Genomic DNA, 8,305 nt, shown 5'->3' with positions numbered 1-8,305 from the left:
GGCACCAACCGGGACTAAAGGGGGGCATTGGTCACGGTTGGTGCCACGAACCGTGACCAATGCCACCTTTAGTCCCGGTTGGTGCCACCAACCGGGACCAATGGCCTTGTGCTGCCCCGCGCCCAAAAGTTTAGTCCCACATTGCTAGCTGAAGGGCGCCGGCACTGGTTTATAAGCGCTGGTGTGCCTCCCCATTCGAGCTCCTCTCTAATGCAGGCTTTCGGGCCTAAACTTGCTACTGCCTGTGGGCCTATTGGGCCTTCTGCGGGCCTGAATCCTGGCCCATGTAGGGTTTCTAGTCGTATTCAGGCCGTGGAGGCCCAGTAGGAGGCATTTTTTTGGTTTTTTATTTTTTATTTCTACTTAAAACTAAATACTTACAGTTTTTTAGTGATTTCTTTTTGCTTTTAGGTCACAAAAATTATAAACTTTCTGTTAGTGCCATTAGTTTTAAATTTTGAATAGTTTAAATTTGAATTTTTAAAAATTTGTGTGAATCACTAGTTTATAAATAACTTTACTATAAAAATAGATTTTTTTTCTTCTTTGCTATTTATTTTTTATTTATACTTACAATTAAATACTTATAGTTTGATTTTAGGTCACAAAAATTATATTCTTTTTGCTATTGAAGAATATTATAGTTTTATTTTAGTTGATCATAACATAATATTTTAATTGATTGTTTTTATTTTCATAAAAGTTTTGTAGTTCATTCTGTTTGCTATTAATTCATTCTTTGAGCTAAATGACTCTGAAATTGGAAAGCATTTCAAAATGAACTCTGAAAAGGTTGAAAGTTGGCATGGTATCATCATTTCCACATAGCATATTCCAAAAAGTAGAGAGGGTTACGACAAAAACTTAATGCACTTCGTGTACAAAATGGACAATCACTTTCGAAGTATCAAAGTTTCAAACCATAAGACATGAAAGCATTTCAAATGAACTCTGAAAAAGTTGAAAGTTGGGATGGTATCATAATTTCACCCACATAGCATGTGCATGTACAAAACGGACAATGGTAGCATGTTCGTCTATTACAAATTTGGCATGGTATCATCATAATAGTTGCGGGAGAAAGTCTTCACTTTTTCTTCGCTTGTGTCATTTGCTTATTGCGCTGTAACCATGGATAATCTTCATTGTTTATCAGGATGCTTGGGTCAGCCTTGACATTGAAGGGAGGAATCTCATGAAACTTTTCATAATCTTCAGACATGTCTGTCTTGCCGTCCACTCCCAGGATGTCCCTTTTTCCTGAAAGAACTATGTGGCACTTTGGCTCATCGTATGATGTATTCGCTTCTTTATCTTTTCTTTTTCTTGGTTTGGTAGACATGTCCTTCACATAGATAACCTGTGCCACATCATTGGCTAGGACGAACGGTTCGTCAGTGTACCCAAGATTTTTCAGATTCACTGTTGTCATTCCGTACTGTGGGTCTTCCTGTACCCCGCCGCCTAACAGATTGACCCATTTGCACTTAAACAAAGGGACCTTAAAATCAGGTCCGTAGTCAAGTTCCCATATGTCCACTATGTAACCATAATATGTGTCCTTTCCGCTCTCGGTTGCTGCATCAAAGCGAACACCGCTGTTTTGGTTGGTGCTCTTTTGATCTTGGGCGATCGTGTAAAATGTATTCCCATTTATCTCGTATCCTTTGTAAGTCAATACAGTCAAAGATGGTCCCCTGGACAACAAGTACAACTCATCACAAACAGTGTTGTCACCTCTGAGACGTGTTTCCAACCAACTGCTGAAAGTCCTGATGTGTTCACATGTAATCCAGTCGTCGCACTGCTCCGGGTGTTTGGAGCGCAGACTGTTCTTGTGTTCATCGACATACGGGGTCACCAAGGTAGAGTTCTGTAGAACTGTGTAGTGTGCTTGAGACCAAGAATATCCGTCCCTTCATATTATTGAGTCTCTTCCAAGAGTGCCTTTTCCAGTCAGTCTCCCCTCATACCGCGATTTAGGGAGACCTATCTTGTTAAGGCCAGGAATGAAGTCAACACAAAACCCGATAACATCCTCTGTTTGATGGCCCATGGAGATGCTTCCTTCTGGCCTAGCGCGGTTACGGACATATTTCTTTAGGACTCCCATGAACCTCTCAAAGGGGAACATATTGTGTAGAAATACGGGCCCCAGGATGACAATCTCGTCGACTAGATGAACTAGGACGTGCGTCATGATATTGAAGAAGGATGGTGGGAACACCAGCTCGAAACTGACAAGACATTGCGCCACATCACTCCTTAGCCTTGGTACGATTTCTGGATCGATCACCTTCTGAGAGATTGCATTTAGGAATGCACATAGCTTCACAATGGCTAATCAGACGTTTTCCGATAGAAGCCCCCTCAATGCAACCGGAAGCAGTTGCGTCATAATCACGTGGCAGTCATGAGACTTTAGGTTCTGAAACTTTTTCTCTGGCATATTTATTATTCCCTTTATATTCGATGAGAAGCCAGTCGTGACCTTCATACTGAGCAGGCATTCAAAGAAGATTTCTTTCTCTTCTTTCGTAAGAGCGTAGCTGGCAGGACCTTTATACTGCTTCGGAGGCATGCCGTCTTTTTCGTGCAAACATTGCAGGTCCGCTCGTGCCTCAGGTGTATCTTTTGTCTTCCCATACACGCCCAAGAAGCCTAGCAGGTTCACGCAAAGGTTCTTCGTCACGTGCATCACGTCGATTGAGGAGCGGACCTCTAGGTCTTTCCAGTAGGGTAGGTCCCAAAATATAGATTTCTTCTTCCACATGGGTGCGTGTCCCTCAGCGTCATTCGGAACAGCTAGTCCACCGGGACCCTTTCCAAAGATTACATAGTGTAAATCATTGACCATAGCAAGCACGTGATCACCGGTGCGCATGGCGGGCTTCTTCCGGTGATCTGCCTCGCCTTTGAAATGCTTGCCTTTCTTTTGACATTGATGGTTGGTCGGAAGAAATCAACGATGGCCCAGGTACACATTCTTCCTGCATTTGTCCAGGTATATACTTTCAGTGTCATCTAAACAGTGCGTGCATGCGTGATATCCTTTGTTTGTCTGTCCTGAAAGGTTACTGAGAGCGGGCCAATCGTTGATGGTCACGAACAGCAACGCCTTAAGGTTAAATTCCTCCTGTCTGTGCTCATCCCACGTACGTACACCGTTTCCATTCCACAGCTGTAAAAGTTCTTCAACTAATGGCCTTAGGTACACATCAATTTTGTTGCCGGGTTGCTTAGGGCCTTGGATGAGAACTGGCATCATAATGAACTTACGCTTCATGCACATCCAAGGAGGAAGGCTATACATACATAGAGTCACGGGCCAGGTGCTGTGATTGCTGCTCTGCTCCCTGAAAGGATTAATGCCATCCGCGCTTAAAGCAAACCATACATTCCTTGGGTCCTTTGCAAACTCATCCCAGTACTTTCTCTCGATTTTTCTCCACTGCGACCCGTCAGCGGGTGCTCTCAACTTCCCATTTTTCTTTCGGTTCTCACTGTGCCATCGCATCAACTTGGCATGCTCTTCGTTTCTGAACAGACGTTTCAACCGTGGTATTATAGGAGCATACCACATCACCTTTGCAGGAACCCTCTTCCTGAGGGGCTCGCCGTCAACATCACCAGGGTCATCTCGTCTGATCTTATACCGCAATGCACCGCATACCGGGCATGCGTTCAGATCCTTGTATGCACCACGGTAGAGGATGTAGTCATTAGGGCATGCATGTATCTTCTCCACCTCCAATCCTAGAGGGCATACGACCTTCTTTGTTGCGTATGTACTGTCGGGCAATTCGTTATCCTTTGGAAGCTTCTTCTTCAATATTTTCAGTAGCTTCTCAAATCCTTTGTCAGCCACAACATTCTCTACCTTCCACTGCAGCAATTCCAGTACGGTACCGAGCTTTGTGTTGCCATCTTCGCAATTGGGGTATAACCCTTTTTTGTGATCCTCTAACATGCGATCGAACTTCAGCTTCTCCTTTTGACTAATGCATTGCGTCCTTGCATCGACAATGACCCGGCGGAGATCATCATCATCGGGCACATCATCTGGTTCCTCTTGATCTTCAACAGCTTCACCCGTGGCAGCATCATTGGGCACATCGTCTGGTTCCTCTTGATCTTCACCAGCTCCCCCCGTTGCAGCATCACCGTATTCAGGGGGCACATAGTTGTCATCGTACTCTTCTTCTTCGCCGTCTTCCATCATAACCCCTATTTCTCCGTGCCTCGTCCAAACATTATAGTATGGCATGAAACCCTTGTAAAGCAGGTGGGAGTGAAGGATTTTCCGGTTAGAGTAAGACCTCGTATTCCCACATTCAGTGCATGGACAACACATAAAACCATTCTGCTTGTTTGCCTCAGCCGCATCGAGAAACTCATGCACGCCCTTAATGTACTCGCGGGTGTGTCTGTCACCGTACATCCATTGCCGGTTCATCTGCGTGCATTATATATAATTAAGTGTCCAAATTAATAGAAGTTCATCATCACATTAAAACCAAAGTGCATACATAGTTCTCATCTAACAATATATAGCTCTCCAGAGCATCTAATTAATTAAACCATACATTGAAACTATGTAAAACATTTCAATGCGATCATAATCACAACCAAGGTAACAATTGATCCAACGGCATAATGATACCAAGCCTCGGTATGAATGGCATATTTTCTAATCTTTCTAATCTTCAAGCGCATTGCATCCATCTTGATCTTGTGATCATCGACGACATCCGCAACATGCAACTCCAATATCATCTTCTCCTCCTCATTTTTTTTATTTTTTCCTTCAACAAATTGTTTTCTTCTTCAACTAAATTTAACCTCTCGACAATAGGGTCGGTTGGCATTTCCGATTCACATACATCCTAGATAAATAAAATCTATGTCACGTTGGTCGGCATAATTTTCATAAACAATAAATGAACCAATAGTTATAAAGATAATATACATACCAAATCCAAATCATAGACAGGACGAGGGCCGACGGGGGCGGATACCAAAACCATCGCACTATATAAGATGCAATAATAAATGTAAGAAAATGATACAAGTATCTATCTAAACATACAAGTAAGAATATTTTTCCTTTTAGAAAGAAGATAAGAACAAGAGGCTCACCACGGTGGTGTCGGTGATGAGATCGACGCGGGTGATCGACGACGGTGAAGACGGGGACGGGGCGTGACGGACCGCTAAATCTAGACAAATCTCGAGGAAAATGGAGCTTGGAGGTCGAGCTTCGAGAGGAGAAAGCTTAAGTAGTGTGGCTCGGGCATTCCATCGAACACCTCATGTGCATAGGAGGTGAGCTAGAGCACCACAAAGCCCTCTCCCCCTCGGCCAGAAAAAATAGAGCACTGTGCTCTGCTCTTGCGCGAGGGGGTATATATAGGCACCTCATTGGTCCCGGTTGATGACATGAACCGGGACTAAAGGGAAGCCTTTGGTCCCGGTTCAAGCCACCAACCAGGACCAATGGTGGTGGGCCAGGAGCGAGGCCCATTGGTCCCGGTTCGTCCCACCAACCGGGACCAAAAGGTCCAGACGAACCGGGACCAATGGCCCACGTGGCCCGGCCGGCCCCCTGGGCTCACGAACCGGGACCAATGCCCACATTGGTCCCGGTTCTAGACTGAACCGGGACTAATGGGCTGAGCCGGCCTGGACCATAGCCCTGTTTTCTACTAGTGGTGGCCCGCTACAACCTGCGCGTGTGCATTGCCGACGTCGTGTCGGTGCACCTGTGCCATGAAGCCAAGTTCGGCAGACGCGTGCACATCCTCCCCTTGGACGACACCGTCGAGGGCATCGAGGGGAACCTCTTCGACGCCTACCTCAAGCCCTACTTCATCGACGCCTACCGCCCGGTCCACAAGGGTGACCTCTTCCTTGTGCGTGGTGGCATGCGGAGCGTTGAGTTCAAGGTCATGGAGATCGACCCCACGGTGGACTACTGTGTCGTGGTGCCCGACATGGAGATATTCTGCGAGGGCGAGCCGGTCAAACGGGAGGACGAGGAGAGGCTTGACGACATCGGCTACGACGACGTGGGTGGCATGGGGAAACCGCTGACTCTGATCAGGGAGCTCGTCGAGCTGCCACTCAGGCATCCGCAGATCTTCAAGAGCATTGGCGTCAAGCCTCCCAAAGGCATCCTCCTCTACGGCCCTCCAGGGTCCGACAAGACGCTCATCGCCCGTGCGGTGGCCAACGAGACCGGGGCCTTCTTCTTCCTTATCAACGGCCCAGAGATAATGTCGAAGATGGCTGGAGAGAGCGAGAGCAACCTGAGGGAGGCCTTCGAGGAGGCCGAGAAGAACGCGCCCTCCATCATCTTCATCGACGAGATCGACTCCATTGCTCCGAACAGGAAGAAGACTCACGGCGAGGTCGAGAGGCGCATCGTCTCCCAGCTGCTGACTCTGGTGGACGGCATGAAAGCCCGCGCGCACGTCATTGTCATGGGCGCCACGAACCGTCCCAACAGCATCGACCCTGCCTTGAGGCGCTTCGGGAGGTTCGATCGCGAGATCGACATCGGCGTGCCGGACGAGGTTGGGCGTCTCGAAGTGCTCCGCATCCACACGAAAAACATGAAGCTGGACGAGGACGTCAACCTTGAGGTGATTGCCAAGGATACGCACGGATATCGGCGCCGACTTGGCCGCGCTATGCACCGAGGCGGCGCTGCAGTGCATCAGGGAGAAGATGGACGTGATTGACTTAGAGGACGACACTATCGACGCCGAGATCTTGAACTCCATGGCCGTCACCAATGACCACCTTAAGACAACGCTCGTCGGCACGAACCCGTCCGCGCTACGTGAGACCGTCGTGGAGGTGCCCAACGTCAACTGGAACGACATCGGCGGCCTCGACGGTGTCAAGAGGGAGCTGCAAGAGACCGTCCAGTACCCGGTCGAGCACCCGGAGAAATTCAAGAAGTTTGGCATGTTGCCGTCCAAGGGCGTCCTCTTCTACGGGCCACCAGGATGCGGCAAGACCTTGCTGGCGAAGGCGATCGCCAACGAGTGCCAGGCCAACTTCATCAGCATCAAGGGGCCAGAGCTGCTCACCATGTGGTTCGGCGAGAGCGAGGCCAACGTGCGCGAGATCTTCGACAAGGCGCGGCAGTCTGCACCGTGCGTCGTATTCTTCGACGAGCTCGACTCCATCGCAAGCCAAAGGGGCAGCAGAGTGGGCGACGCCGGCGGCGCGGCAGACAGGGTCCTGAACCAGCTGCTCACCGAGATGGACGGCATGAACGCCAAGAAGACCGTCTTCATCATCGGCGCCACCAATAGGCCGGACATTATTGACTCTGCATTGCTCGCTCCGGCCGCCTGGACCAGCTCATCTACATCCCCTTGCCGGACGAGGCCTCGCGGCACCAAATCTTCAAGGCCTGCCTCCGGAAGTCTCCTGTGGCCAAGGACGTCGACCTCGGTGCACTCGCAAAGTTCACCGCCGGCTTCAGTGGTGCCGACATCACGGAGATCTGCCAGAGGACGTGCAAGTACGCCATAAGGGAGGACATTGAAAAGGACATGGAGAGGCAGAGGATGGGGAAAGACACCATGGAGGTGGACGGTGGGCAGGAAGAGGAGGCTGCGGAGATCAAGGCGGCTCACTTCGAGGATTCAATGAAGTACGCGAGGCGGAGCGTGAGTGACGCCGACATCCGGAAGTACCAGGCCTTCGCACAGACGCTACAGCAGTCCAGGGGGTTTGGCACCGAGTTCCGCTTCCCGGCGCAGCCCCAGGCGGCAGAAGCTGCTGCAGACAACTCCGCGGCAGCTGATGAGGAGGAAGATGATCTGTACAAGTGATCCAGTAACCATTGTTAGAACATGAAGTAGGAGTACCAGAATATTATAGGCTATGTTTTTGTTCTCGTCGATCACTTCTTTCCATGTATGTAATTTTCGTTAGTAAGAATTTATTTACATACATACATTATACAGAAATACAGTTGACGAAATAAGAAGCTCTTTGTTGTGCTTTCTATTCATCGTAGGCAGGGATAAGACTCTGAAAACTAGACTAAGCCGTGAACTGAACCGTGGATTGCACGCAATTAGCGCGCTTCTCTCTCAACCCCCCTCTCCTCTGCTCCTGCACAAGATGCAGAAGGTCACTGGATATGTCTGACATGTGAGCCTGTAAGAACATGAGTTTCATATTATTGAACCTGTAAGAACTAGAGCTGAAGGCAAATATTTCATGCCGGTGCTTAGCAACTTGTGTCTGATACGTGTGGCTCCCAACAGACTTAGTTGCAGAG

The 8,305-nt window shown here is 48.6% G+C and overlaps 1 pseudogene; it reads left to right on the top strand.

Annotated features, from left to right (window-relative positions):
• LOC119271396 overlaps positions 1-7,850 on the top strand; it is a 13,982-nt pseudogene extending 6,132 nt beyond the window's left edge.
• The last annotated feature ends 455 nt before the right edge of the window (positions 7,851-8,305 follow it).

This window comes from Triticum dicoccoides, chromosome 3A, assembly GCF_002162155.2.
Source record: "Triticum dicoccoides isolate Atlit2015 ecotype Zavitan chromosome 3A, WEW_v2.0, whole genome shotgun sequence".
In the NCBI taxonomy this organism is placed as follows: Eukaryota; Viridiplantae; Streptophyta; class Magnoliopsida; order Poales; family Poaceae; genus Triticum; species Triticum dicoccoides.
This window is presented reverse-complemented; position numbering and strand designations above follow the sequence as displayed.